A 14455-nucleotide genomic window follows, 5' to 3' on the forward strand; every position below is an offset into this window, starting at 1 on the left:
CTCAATTCGAATTGTGTCTCCCAGAATTCCCATGTGTTATGGGAGGGACCCGGGGGAGATTATTGAATCGTGGGGTCTGTTTTTTTCCTGTGGTATTCTCGTGATATTGAATAAGTCTCACAAGATATGATGGGTTTATTAGTGGTTTCTGCTTTGCTTCTTTCTCATTTTCTCTTGCTGCTGTGATGTAAGAAGTGCCTTTTGGCTACCGCCATGCTTCTGATGCCTCCCCAGCCATGTGGAATTGTAAGTCCAATTAAACCGCTTTTTCTTCCCTGTCCTGGTTATGTCTTTATCAGCAGTGTGAAAACAGACTAATACAGTAAATTGGAACCAGTAGACTGGGGCCTTGCTGAAAAAAATAACCAAAAATGTGGAAGCGATTTTGGAACTGAGTAACAGGTAAAGGTTGGAACACTTTGGAGGGCTCAGAAGAAGACAGGAAAATGTGGGAAAGTTTGGAACCTCCTAAAAATGTATTGAATGGCTTTGACAAAAATGCTGATAGTGATATGAACAATAAGATCCCAGCTGAGAGGGCTGGGCACAGTGGCTCATGCATGTGATCCCAGCACTTTGAGAGGCTGAGGAGGGCAGACCACGAGGTCAAGAGATCAAGACTATCCTGGCCAACATGGTGAAACCCTGTCTCTACTAAAAATACAAAAATCAGCTAGGTGTGGTGGCGCATGCCTGTAGTCCCAGCTACTTGGGAGGCTGAGGCAGGAGAATTGTTTGAACCCGAGAGGCGGAGGTTGCTGTGAGCCAAGATTGTGCCACTGTACTCTAGCCTGGCAACAAAATGAGACTCCATCTCAAAGAAAAAAAAAAATCCCAACTGAGGTGGTCTCAGATGGAGATGAGAAACTTGGAACACAGCAAAGGTGAGCCTTATGTTTTAGCAAAGTGACTGGTGGCATTTTGCCCTGCCCTAGAGATTTGTGGAACTTTGAGCTTGAGAGAGATGATTTAAGGTATCTGGTGGAAGAAATTTCTAAGCAGAAAAGCATTCAAGAGGTGACTTGGGTACTTTTAAAAGCACTCTGTTTTAAAAGGGAAACAGAATATAAAAGTTCAGAAAATTTGCAGCCTGATGATGCAGTAGAAAAGAAAACCCCATTTTTTGAGGAGAAATTCAAGCTGGCTACAGAAATTTGCATAAGTAGCAAGGAGCCTAATGTTAATCCCCAAGACCATGGGGAAAACATCTCTAGGCCATGTCAGAGACTTTCACAGCAGCTTCTCCCATCACAGGCCCAGAGGCCCAGGAAGAAAAAGTGGTTTTGCTAGGCATGGTGGCTCATGCCTGTAATCCCAGCACTTTGGGAGGTTGAGGTGGGTGGATCACCTGAAGTCAGGAGTTTGAGACCAGCCTGGCCAATATGGTGAAACCCCATCTCTACTAAAAATACAAAAACTAGCCAGACATGGTGGCAGGTGCCTGTAATTTCAGCTACTCAGGAGGCTGAGGCAGGAGAATTACTTGAACCCAGGAGGCTGTGGAGGTTGCAGTGAGCCAAGATCATGCCATTGCGCTCCATCCTGGGTGACAAGAGCGAGACTTCGTCTCAAAAAAAAAAAAAAAAAGAAAAAGAAAAAGTGGTTTTGTGGCCCGGGGCCCAGGGTCCCCATGCTGTGTGCAGCCTAAGGACTTGGTGTCCTGTGTCCCAGCTACTCTAGCTGTGGCTGAAAGGGGCCAATGTACAGCTTTGGCTGTGGCTTCAGAGGGTGGAAGCCTCAAGCCTTGGCAGCTTCCATGTGGTGTTGAGGCTGTGGGTGCACAGAAGTCAAGAATTAAGGTTTAGGAACCTCCACCTAGATTTCAGAAAATGTATGGCAACACTTGGATATCCGGGCAGAAGTTTGCTGCAGGGGTGGAGCCCTCATGGAGAACCTCTGCTAGGGCAGTGTGGAAGGGAAATGTCAGAGCCCCCACACAGTCCCTACTTGGGTACAGCCTAGTGGAGCTGTGAGAAGAAGGCCACCATCCGCCAGACCCCAGAATGGTAGATTCACCCACAGCTTGCACTGTGCACCTGGAAAAGCTGCAGACACTCAATGCCAGCCAGTGAAAGCAACTGGGAGGGAGGCTGTTCCCTGCAAAGCCACAGGGGTGGAGCTGTTCAGGATCATGGGAACCCACCTTTTGCATCAGCCTGACCTGGATCTGAGACTTGGAGTCAAAGGAGATCATTTTGGAGCTTTAAAATTTGATTGCCTCGCTGGATTTTGGACTTGCATGGTCCCTGTAACCCCTTTATTTTGTCCAATTTATGTCATTTGGAATGGCTATATTTACCCAATGCCTGTACCCCTATTGTATCTAGGAAGTAACTAGCTTGCTTTTGATTTTACAGACTCATAGGCAGAAGGGACTTGCCTTGTCTCAGATGAGACTTTGGACTGTGGACTTTTGGGTTAATGCTGAAATGAGTTAAGACTTTGGGGATCTGTTGGGAAAGCATGATTGGATTTGAAATGTGAGGACATGAGATTTGGAGGGGCCAGGGCAGAATGATATTCTTTGGATGTGTCCCCATTCAAATCTCAACTTGAATTATATATCCCAGAAGTCCCATGTTTTGTGGGAGTGACCCAGGGGAATGTAATTGAATCATGAGGGCTGTTCTTTCCCATGCTATTCTCATGATAGTGAATATCTCTCTCAAGATCTGATGGGCTTATCAGGGGTTTCCAGTTTTGCTTCTTTCTCATTTTCTCTTGCTGCTGTGATATAAGAAGGGCCTTTTGCCTCCCACCATGATTCTGATGCCTCCCCAGCCATGTGGAACTGTAAGTCCAATTAAACCTTTTTCTTCTCAGTCTCAGGTATGTCTTTATCAACAGCATGAAAACAGATTAATGTAAATGGAGTTGGTGGCCAGGTGCTGTGGCTCTTGCCTGTAATCCCAGCACTTTGGGAGGCCGAGGCAGGCGAATCACCTGAGGTTGGGAGTTTGAGACCAGCCTGATGAATATGGAGAAGTCCCATCTCTCTTAAAAATACAAAAATTAGCTGGGCATGGTGGTGCATGCCTATAATCCCAGCTACTTGGGAGGCTGAAGCAGGAGAATCACTTGAACCCAGGAGGCAGAGGTTGCGGTGAGCCAAGATTGCACCATTGCACTCCAGCCTGGGCAACAAGAGCAAAACTCCATCTCAAAAAAATAAAAATAAAAAACAGACGGGGTTTCACCGTGTTGGCCAGGCTGGTCTCAAACTCCTGACTTCAGATGATCCGCCCACCTCGGCCTCCCAAAGTGCTGGGATTGCATGCGTGAGCCACCACAGCTGGCCTGAATAATATTTCTTAATTTCAGTTTGTTCAACCAAACTTGCATTTCAGAGATGAAGCCTACCTGATTCTGGTGGATAAGTTTTTTCATTTGCTGCTGAATTTGGTTTGCCAGTATTTTGTTGAAATTTTTTGCATCAATGTTCATCAAAGATATTTACCTGAAGCTTTCTTTTTTTGTTGTACTCTGTTGGGTTTTGGTGTGAAGATTGTCCTGGCCTCATAGAATGAGTTAGGGAGAAGTCCCTTCTCCTCAATTGTTTTTTTGTTTTTGTTTTTGTTTTTTTGAGACAAAACAATACTCTTGTTGCCCAGGCTGGAGTGGAATGGTGTGATTTCAGCTCACTGTAACCTCCGCCTCCCGGGTTCAAGTGATTCTTCTGCCTCAGCCTCTTACAGGCACACACCACTATGCCCAGCTAATTTTGTATTTTTAGTAGATACGAGATTTCGCCTTGTTAGCCAGGCTGTTCTCGAACTCCTGATCTCAGGTGATCCACTCGCCTTGGCCTCCCAAAGTGCTGGGATTACAGGCATGAGCCACTGCGCCCAGCCTGTCCTTAATTTTTTGAAAGAATTTCAGTAGAAACTGTACCAGCTCTTCTTTTTACATCTGGTGGAATTCAACTGTGAATCTTTCTTCCCATGGGGACTCAGGGACCATCCTGTGTCATCTTCTGAGGGCCCAGAAGGGGTTTGCCTGTGGGCTTTCTAATTGCCGGAAGGGACGGCATGCTGCATGGTGGGTGCCCCTGCTGTGGGTTAGGGGGTACCCCTGCTTGGCATCCCGCCCCTCTGGTTCCTGCTTCCCCCCCTCGTTCTTGGGGGTGGGGGTGGTGGCAGCTTGATCCCCGGGCTGGGACAGGGCTGGGGGAGCCTGGTGTGGATAGCTGAGGCGTTGGTGTCTGGGGGTGTGGCCCAGCAGGCTCCATCCCAGGTAAGGCCCTGAGGGCCCGGAGGTAGCCATCTTGGTCCCAGCCCTCTCCCACCCCAGGGGTGGGGTGGTCACTAAGGGGCAGTCCCTGCACTTGAGCCCTTCCTCCTCTTTCCACCACCTACAGTCGATCAACAGACGGGGTCAGGGGCATGGTGGGAAGGAAGGTTGGCGACTTAGATACCAGAGGAACAGCTTCAGGCCACGAGCGCGTCCGTTGGCCTGTAGGGTGGACCCGCTGTGCCTCTGCCAGTTGGCTTTTCCTTCTGTCTGCCAGGTCCACCAGATGTTTGCCAAGAGTGTAGGACTTGGCCACCAGCTTGAAGTGTTTAAGGTGGACCAGAGGGCTCTCGCCGGGGTCAGAACTGCTTAGATCCAGCAGAGGGTGCGATTATGGCTCACTGCGACCTCCATTTTCCCAGGCTCACCCAGGCGATCCTCCCATTTTGGTCTCCCAAGTGGCTGCGGCTCTGGGGATCTTTCTGTTTTTTTTTTTTTTTTTTTTTCCCTAGGCCCACTTCAAGTTTGTTTCCACAGTACATTGAATTGCTGTTGTTTTTTTTCTTTCTTTTCTCTCTGTTATGCTCCTTCCTGCATACTGAAGTTGCTGTTATTTTAGATTTTTTTCTTTTCTTTTTTTTTTTAAATCAGGCTTTGGCTCCCAAAGTGCTGGAATTACAGGTGTGAGCCACCATGCCTGGCTCTATCTATCTATCTATCTATCTGTCTGTCTATCTATCTGTGGGCACTCTATAGATAGGTAGGTAGGTAGGTGGTAGGTAGGTAGGTAGAAAATAAATAAGTTTTCATTTATTTATTTATTTATTTTGAGATGGAGTTTCACTCTTGTCACCCAGGCTGGAGTGCAATGGCACCATCTCCAGTCACTGCAACCACTGCTTCCTGGGTTCAAGCAATTCTCCATCCTCAGCCTCCCAAGTATCTGGGATTACAGGCACATGCCACCACACCCAGCTAACTTTTGTATTTTTAGTAGAAATGGGGTTTCAACATGTTGACCAGGCTGATCTCGAACTCCTGACCTCAGGTGATCCACCCACCTCGGCCTCCCAAAGTGCTGGGATTACAGTCGTGAGCCAAGGAGCCCAGCCTATCTTATTTTTTTAGTAGAGATGTGGTCTCACTATGTTGTCCAGGCTTTGGTTGTATATATTACTCTTTTAACTTTGTCATTTTTCATTAGAGATGTCTCACAATGTTGCCCCCAGTATAGTATCAAACTCCTTGGCTCCATATATCCTCCCAATTTGGCCTCCCAAAGTGCTGGGATTACAGGCATGAGCCACCGTGCATCATCTGGTTATATTTTTGATGTGTTGACTCTTTCCAGTTCAGATGCATAATCTCATCCCTGAACATCCTGCTGGTGCGATTATGACATATGATTTTACCCAGCACCAGAGTGATTTGATGCTCCTGCCTGGGCCCAACCCACAGAAGGGATTGTGACATATCACTGGACCCAGCACTGAGGTAGTGTGACTATCTTACTGCCTTGGCACTGCCCACAGAGGACATAGTGACATATCACTGGGTCTTGTACCCAGGTGGTGTGAATCTTCTGCCTTGGTTCTTCCACAGGGGACATTGTGTAATATCGCTGGGCCTCACACGTACATTATGTGACTCTCCTGCCTGTGCCCTGTCCATGTGGGCCATTGTGACATATTGCTGGGTCCAACACCTGGTTGATGTAACTCTACTGCCTAGGTCCTGCCTACGGAGGACATTGTGATGTATCCCTGAACCCATCACACAGGTAATGCAACTCTATTCTCCTACCTGGCTCCTTCTCACAGAAGAGATTGTAACATATCACTGGGCTCAGCACCTAGCTCACATGACTCTCCCCCTCTTTCTAGATTCTGCCCTCAGAGGACATTGTGACATGTCACTGGGCCCAATACTAAGATGACATCATTCTTTAGTTTTGGCACTGCCCTCAGAAGCCGTGGTGGTGTATTGCTGGGCCCAGAGCCAATGTGATGTGAGTCTCCTGCCTGGATCCTGCGTACAAGGTGCATTGTGACATATCTCTGGGCCCTTTGACTATTTTATGTGACTCCTCTCTTACCTGGATGTTGCCCAAAAAGAGATTGCTTTGCACCCAGCACTGAGGTGATTTGACTCTCCTCTTCTGCCTGTACTTTGCCTACAGGAGAGTGACTTATTGCTGAGTTCAGCATACACATGATGTGATTTTCCTCCACTCACAGAAGTCATTGTGACATATATCTTGGCCCATCGCTGAGATTGTGACTGTCTTTTTCCTGGGACCTGTCCACAGTGGAGAGTATGACACTTTTTTGGCCAAGCACCTACAAGATACGACTCTCTTCTTATGCCTGGGCCACTGGGGTGATTTTGACATGTAGTTGGCCCCAGCTCCAAGATTATGTGACTCCACACTTCTTCCTGAGCCCTACCTACAGGTAGCATTGTGTCATATCTGTGAGACCCTCAATTAGGTGAAATGACTCTTTTGTTTGGGCCCTCTTCTCAAGGTACTGTGACATATTGCTGGGCCCAGCATCTAGGTGATGTAACTCTTCTGTACTGTTTGGTTTCTGCCTAAAAAGGCGTTGTGACATACCACTCTATCAAGAACCTAGATGAGGTGACTCCTCTCCAGCCTGGGACCTGCATACATTGCTTATTGACACATATCACTGGCTCCAGCACCTAGGTAATGCAACTCTCGTACATGGGCCCCCACCCATAGGGGTATTATAAGATATCTGTTAATCACCTAGGTGGTGTGACACTCCTCTTCTGCCTGGGCCCTCCCAAAAAAGTATTTTTACACATCACTGAGCCCAGCACCTAGGTGATGTGACTCTTCTCTCATGCATTGGCCCTGCCAACTGGGGTGTTTGTTACATATAGCTGGGCCCAGCCCCTAGGTCATGCGATTCTTTTTTTTCTGAGCCCTACCCACAGAGGGCATTTTGACATATTTTGAGCCCATCATTTAGGTGATGTGACCCTCTTGCATGGGCCCTCCCCACAAGGGGTACTGTGACATATTGCTGAACCCAGTACATAGGTGATGTGACTCTGCTCTATGGATTGGGCTTTGGCCAAGCAGGGCTGTGATGTGTTGCTGGACTCACCACCTATGTATTGTGATTATTCTGTTCTGCCTAAGCCCTGCGTACAGTGTGTATTGTGACATATGCCTGGATTTAGCACCTGGGTAATGTGACTTTATGGCATGGGAACTGTCCACAAAAGTGTTATGACATCTTTTTCATCACCTAGGTGATATGACCCTTTTATTTTCCCTGTTCCTGGCGTATTTTGGGTATAGTAACATATCATTGAGTCCAATGCCTATGGGATATGTGGCTCCTCCCTGGGCCCAGCACATAGAGTGCCTCATGACATATCTCTGCATCCATAGTCTAGGAGATTTAACTCTTCTCCTGACTTTCTTCTCCTGCCTAGTTTCTTCTCACAAAAAGTATTGTCACGTATCACTGGGCCCAACAGCAACAGTAACAATGATGTTACTCTTTGGCCTACTGTTTGCCCTCAGAAGGCATTGTGACACATTACTTGGCCAACATCAAGGTCATGTGCTTCTCCTGCCTGGACCCTGTCACAGGGGACATTGTGACATATCTCTGTGTCCATCACCCAGGTGAGGTGAATCTTTTCACCTGCCTGGTGTCTGCTTGCTGGGGGATAATGATATATATTGCTGATTTCATCACCAAGCTGATGTAACTCTTCTCGTCTTCATACATCCTGCCCGGAAGAAAACTGAAATATCGCTGGGCCCAACGCCAAGGTTATTTGGCCTGGCCCCGCCCTCAAAAGGCATTGTGACATATTGCAGTGCCCAGTACCAATGTAATTTGTCTCCTGCCTACACCCTGCCTACTTGGGGCATTGTGACATGTCTTGGCCCATCAACTATTTGATAAAGCTCTCCTTTCTTACCTGGGTTTTTCCCATAGTAGAGATTGTGAAAGATCTCTGGGACCATCACCTAGATGATGTGACTCTCTTCTTTTGCCTGGGCCCTTTCCACGGGGATGATCGTGTCATATAGTTTTACCCAGCCCCTAGGTTATGTGACTCAGTGGTTTCTGTGACATATTGCTTGACTCAGCACATAGGTGATATGACTCTTCTCCACTGCTTGGACTCTGTCAAGGAGGTATTGTGGGCCAGGTGTGGTGGCTCATGCCTGTAATTTCAGCACTTTGGGAGGTCAAGGCAGGTGGGTCACCTGAGGTCTGGAGTCTAAGACCAGCCTGGCCAACATGGCAAAACCCTGTCTCTACCAAAAATACAAAGAAAAAAATAGCCGGGTATGATAGTGTGCCCCTGTAGTCCTGGCTACTTGGGAGGCTGAGACAGGAGAATCACTTGAACCCAAGAGGTGGAGGTTGTGGTGAGCCACGATCATTCCATTGCACTTCGGCCTGGGTGACAGAGTGAGACTCTGTCTCAAGAAAAAAAAAAAAAAAAAAGAACGTATTGCAATGTATCACTGGGACTGACACCTAGGTTATGATACTCTCTCCTGCCTGAGTCCTGCATAAATTGTATATTTTGACATAGCACTGCATTCAACATATAGCTGATGCAACTCTAGCACATAGGCCCTGCTCATGGGCATATTAGGACATATATTTTTCTTCATCACCTAGGTTATGTGAATCCTCTTCTTCCCAGATCCTGCCAAAAGGAAAGATTGTGACATATCACTGGAACCAGCACTTAGGTAATGTGACTTTTCTGCTCTGCCTGAGAACCACATTTTTGGTATTGTGACATTTCACTGTGCCAAACACCTAAACAATGGGAGGCCCTGCCTCAGCCCTGTCCACAGGGGTTCTTGTGACATATATCTGCATCCATTACATAAAAAATGTGACTCCATTTCTACCTGTCCCCTGCTTACAGGAAAGATTATGACATAGTGCAGGGTCCAGCCACCAGGTACTCTCCTACCTGTGCATTATTTTTAGGAAGAAATGGTAACATACCATTGGTTGAGAACTCAGGTGATATGACTCTCCTGCCTGATCAGTGCCGTCAGGGAAAATTTTGCATATCATTTGCCCAGCATCCAGGTGATGTGATGGTTCTGGGTACTTTCTGTCAACAAGTAGGTTGGTAACGTATAGCTTAGCCCAGCCTCACAGCTAGGCTTAGAAAAAGGAGTAAAATCCTGGGTCTCCTCTCTGTATGAAGGTTATAGAGAATTAATACTCTCACATATTGTATAAAGCCCTCAGATGGTACAGAGAGTGTCGTCATAGGAAAAAGCAAACAGATTAGATGTTTCTTGTAAGCACACTGTCAATTTTTAGAATTACCACTATCACACAGGGACAGAACCCATGGAGGAGTTCATGATTCTTATGTGCAGATGCAGTCCATAGTTAAAATTGTGATATCATATGTGAACATCTGGCCACAGTTGAGATGGTGACTCATTTCTAAACCCAGGTCATAAGCAGGTGGGGACTGTCCTCTGTGGACCTAGCCAATTGGAGAATGTTGACTCTCATACCTAGACTTAGAGCCGCATCAGATCATAGGTCCATAGCACCACAAAAATCTCAGAGCAGATTGTGACTCATGCATACCATATAAAGCGCTCAAATGGTACAGAGAGTGTCTTGACAGGGCCAAGCACAGAGGTGAGATTGTGACCCTCATATTCACAACCAGTCAACAGTAGAGATTGTCATCTGCTTAAATAAACACAACCCACTTCTGAGGTTCTGAATCTCACATTGGGAGGCAGTTGAATGTTGGAAAATGGACTCTCGTTTGTGGATTCTGTCCACAGTTGGATTGATGACTCTTTAACCAAAATTCAGCACACCTTTGTGGCTGTCACTTCGCTAAGGCACAGGGTTTACAAGAGAAATTGAGGCTCTCATACACAAATCCATTCCACCATTGAGATTGTGACTTCTTGTACTTAGACCCAACTTGCAGGAGATGTTGACTCTCATTCCTTGACTCAAGACCTTGTCATTTTTAATGTCACCAAAAGATCTTCTTATAGGTGTGATTGTGACACGTGCCTCTGCCCAACGTCTGAGTTATTTGACTCTCACCTGGGCCCAGTACCCAGTGACATATTAGGGGACCCAGACCTTTGGTAATGTCACTCTATTCTGCCTTGATATAGCCCACAGGAGGCATTGTGACATATCACTGGACCTTGCACTCAGGTAATGTGAGTTTTCTTGGTGCTGCCGCATAGGTGTATTGTGACATATTGTTGGGCCTAAGTTATGTGACTCTCTTGCTTGTGTTCTTCCCACTTAGGCTATTGTGACATATGTCTGAGGCTAACACCCAGATGATATAAGTCTTCATCCTTGACCCTGTCTACAGAAGTCATTGTGATATATGTCTTCACCAATCACTGAGGTCGAACGCCCAGTGATGTGACTCTCCTTCCTGGGCCATGCCCTCAGGGAAGATTGTGACATACCCCGGCCCAGCACACAGTTAATGTCACTCTTGTGCTTGCTGTCTACCCATGGGTAGGATTGTGACATATATCGTGGCCAAGCACAAAGATGTAACGACTGTCATACCTCGAAGAAAGCAATAGAGTTAATGTTGCTCCTAGGTAGGCTTAGGAAAATGAGGAAGTCGTCTTTCTGTTCAAATCTCACTCTCTGACATATATAAAGCCCTAGTGTGTTACAGAGAATGTCATAACAGGGCTCCTCACACAGGTGAGATCGTGTTCTATACACAGCCCACCAATCTTGAGAATTGTCACCCTCACACATGGACAGAGTCCACTGGTGAAGTCCTGAATCACACATGAATGCAGTTCACAATTGGAATTGTGACTGTCATCATTGAACATCTGGCCACAATTTGGATGGTGATTCTTTTTTTTTTTTTTTTTTTTTTTTTTTTTGAGACAGAATCTTGCTCAGTCACCCAGGCTGGAGTACAGTGATGCAATCTTGGCTCACTGCAACCTCTGCCTCCTGGGTTCAAGCAATTCTCCTGCCTCATCCCCCTGAGTAGTTGTGATTACAGGCACCCGCCACCAAGCCCAGCTAATTTTTGTATTTTAAGTAGAGACAGGGTTTCACCATGTTGGCCAGGCTGGTCTCAAAGTCCTGACCTCGTGATCCGCCCACCTCAGCCTCCCAAAGTGCTGGGATTACAGGTGTGAACCACCATGCCTGGCAGTGATTCATTTCTAAACCCAGCTTGTTAAAAGGTGAGGAATCTCCTATCTGGACTAAACCAATTGGATAGATGTTGATGCTCATATCTGGGCTTGGAACCACAGGAAAGATCTTCTTGGACAAAGATCACAGAGGATTACCACTCTTGCATATTGTATAAATCCATTAAGTGAAACTGTATCATAAGAGAACATAGCACATGCGTGAGATTTTGTCTTTTGAATGTACACCCAGGCAACAGTAAACATTGTCATTCTCCCATATAAACACATCTCACTGTTGAGGTTCTGAATGTCAGACACAGAGACTGAAAAGTTGAATAATTGACTCTCCTGTGGATCTGGACTAGAGGTGGACTGGTGACTCTCAGAGCAAGATTCAGCACACATAAGAGTCTGTGACTTCACTGAAAGGACAAGCCTGCAGAAGAAATTGTGGCTTTCCTGCCCACATTCTGTCAACCACTGATACTGTGACTCACATACTTAGACCCAACGTACAGAAAGTGTTGACTCATACCTAGCACCTGGACATATATGGAATTTCTACTCTAATTCCTGGACTTTTCTGCAGGTGTGATTGTATACATCTGCTACCCACCGTAGTGATTTGACTTTGCTGCCTTGGCCCAGCCCACAGATGAGATTGTGACATATCACTTGACTCTGCACCTTGATGGTGCAATCTGCGCTCACTGCAACCTCTGCCTCCCAGGTTCAAGTGATTCTCCTGCCTCAGCCTCCTGAGGAGCTGGGATTACAGGCATGCACCACCACACCCAACTAGTTTTTGTATTTTTAGTGGAGACGGGGTTTCACCATGTTGGTCAGGCTGGTCTCGAACTCCTGACCTCGTGTTCTGCCCGCCTCAGCCTCCCAAAGTCCTGGGATTACAGGTATGAGCCACCATGCCCGGCCTCGCTGGGCCTTTCACCTAGGTGATGTGAGTTATTTTTCTTGCATTGGTACTGCTCACAGGGTGCATTGTGACATATTTCTAAGCCCTTCACTCAGGTTATGTGACTACTTTTTTGCCTGTGCCCTATTTTGCATGTTAGGATGTATTATGAGGCCCAACACCTATAAAATAGAGGCTCCTCCCTGGGCCTTGTCTACAGAGGGCCTTGTGACATATCTCTGCATCAATCACCTGGGAAATGTGACTCTGTTTTTGCCTGCACTCTGTCCACAGGAAACATTGTGACTTATCACTAGGCCCAGGTACCAGTTGATGTGTCTCTGGTAACTGGGCCTTGACCACAGAGAGGATTGTTACCTATTGCTGGGCTCAGCCCCCATGTGGTAAGACTGTACTGTCTGTGTCCTGCTTTCAGGAGAAGGCTGTAACATATTCCTGGTTGAGTATTCAGGTGATGTGACACTCCTGTTTGGTCCCTGCCTTCAGAAAAGATTGTGATGTACTCCTGGCCAAAAACCCAGGTGATGTGACTCTTATCTCTCCCTATTCACAGGTAAGATTGTAAAATGCCTTGGTCTAGCTCACAGGTGTGATGATGTTGATCCTTTTTTTTTTTTTTGGAGATGGAGTTGCTCTGTCGCCCAGGCTGGAGTGCAGTGGTGTGATCTCAGCTCACTGCAACCTCCACCTCCTGGGTTCTAGGGATTCTCCTGCCTCAGCCTCCCAAGTAGCTGAGATTACAGGTGCACACCACCAGTCCCGGCTAATTTTTGTATTTTCTGTAGAGATATGGTTTCAGCATGTTGGCCAGGCTGGTCTCGAGCTCCGTACTTCAAGTGATCTGCCCGCCTCAGCCTCGCAAAGTTCTGGGATTACAGGCATGAGCCACCGCGCCCGGCCACAAGTGTGGTGATGACTCTCATACCTCAAACCAGCCAGTAGGAGAGATCCTGTTTCTTATAGCTAGGCTTAAAATCATGAGTATGGTCATGGGTCTTCTTGTACGAAGGTCCTAGAGAAATACCACTTTCTTTTATACTATATAAATCTCTTACTGTACAGAGATTGCCATTCCAGGGTTCAGAACACAGGTGAGATTGTGTTTCTCATATGCATACCCCAGCAAACATTAAAATTGTCATCTTCACACATGGACAGGGTCCACTGGTAAGTCCTGAATCTCACACATGGAAAAAATCCACAGTTGAAATTGTGACTGTCATATATGAACATCTGGCCAGAGTTGAAAGGATGAGTCATTTCTAAATCCAGTTTATAGGCAAGTGAGAATTTTTCTATCTGAACCTGAGAGAATAAAAGGTGGTTTTGAATTAGACAAAATAGAGCTAAAAGTTCAAACAAGTGGTGGAAGGATTGTAAAAATCTTGAGAAGAATTCCATGTGTGGTTATATTGACTAAATTCAAAAAGGTACTACATGGTTTTTCTGTAAATAAAAAATTGAAATAAAAGCACAACAATATACTCGTAATGCACTAATCTGCTTTTTAACAACCTTTGTTAACGGTTATAACAGATTGTTGCTTCTTTAAAATTTTGGAGTCATTGTAACAAAATAAATCATTTACGATAATCTGAAATTCTATTTTATAACATCAAGTGTTTCAAATCTCTAACACTTAACATGCTTCCCAAAATCATACTTTAGTTTCAAAATTGCCTTTCCTGATTCCTGGCTTTTGGATACTTCAGAGGACCCCTGGAGTATCCAAAAGAGAGGTAAACAGAATTATTTGACATGTTTAGGTACGTGAGATTGGCAAAATGGTGTTTATTCAATCTTTAGGTTATATTTTGGTGAATAATACTAATATATGTTCCAAAATTGTTTGGGATTTCTAAAATTCTAATATATGGTATCAGTGGTAATTAAGGTTGTTATGTTAAGTTATTGTAAACCACAGAGATAGCCAAACTTCTTTGTCAATTGTGTTTCTAACTGTAACTAACCTGGACATTTTGTTATTCACAGACAAGTGTTGTCTCATTTTAATTATTTTTAAAAGATGGTTTATATTAAACTATAGAACTTTCACAGGTGCTTTCAAATACAGGTTTCTGATAGCCTTGGAGATT

General features: G+C 45.7%; 1 long non-coding RNA gene across 1 annotated transcript; it reads left to right on the forward strand.

Annotated features, from left to right (window-relative positions):
• Window positions 1–5585: 5585 nt before the first annotated feature.
• Window positions 5586–14006, forward strand: LOC129528961 (uncharacterized). Its single transcript, XR_008674313.2, has 4 exons — window positions 5586–5724; window positions 5833–6010; window positions 6114–8986; window positions 10552–14006. It is a non-coding gene; the product is annotated as an uncharacterized lncRNA (long non-coding RNA).
• Window positions 14007–14455: the final 449 nt, after the last annotated feature.

The sequence above is a fragment of the Gorilla gorilla genome, chromosome 20, assembly GCF_029281585.2.
Source record: "Gorilla gorilla gorilla isolate KB3781 chromosome 20, NHGRI_mGorGor1-v2.1_pri, whole genome shotgun sequence".
NCBI lineage: Eukaryota > Metazoa > Chordata > Mammalia > Primates > Hominidae > Gorilla > Gorilla gorilla.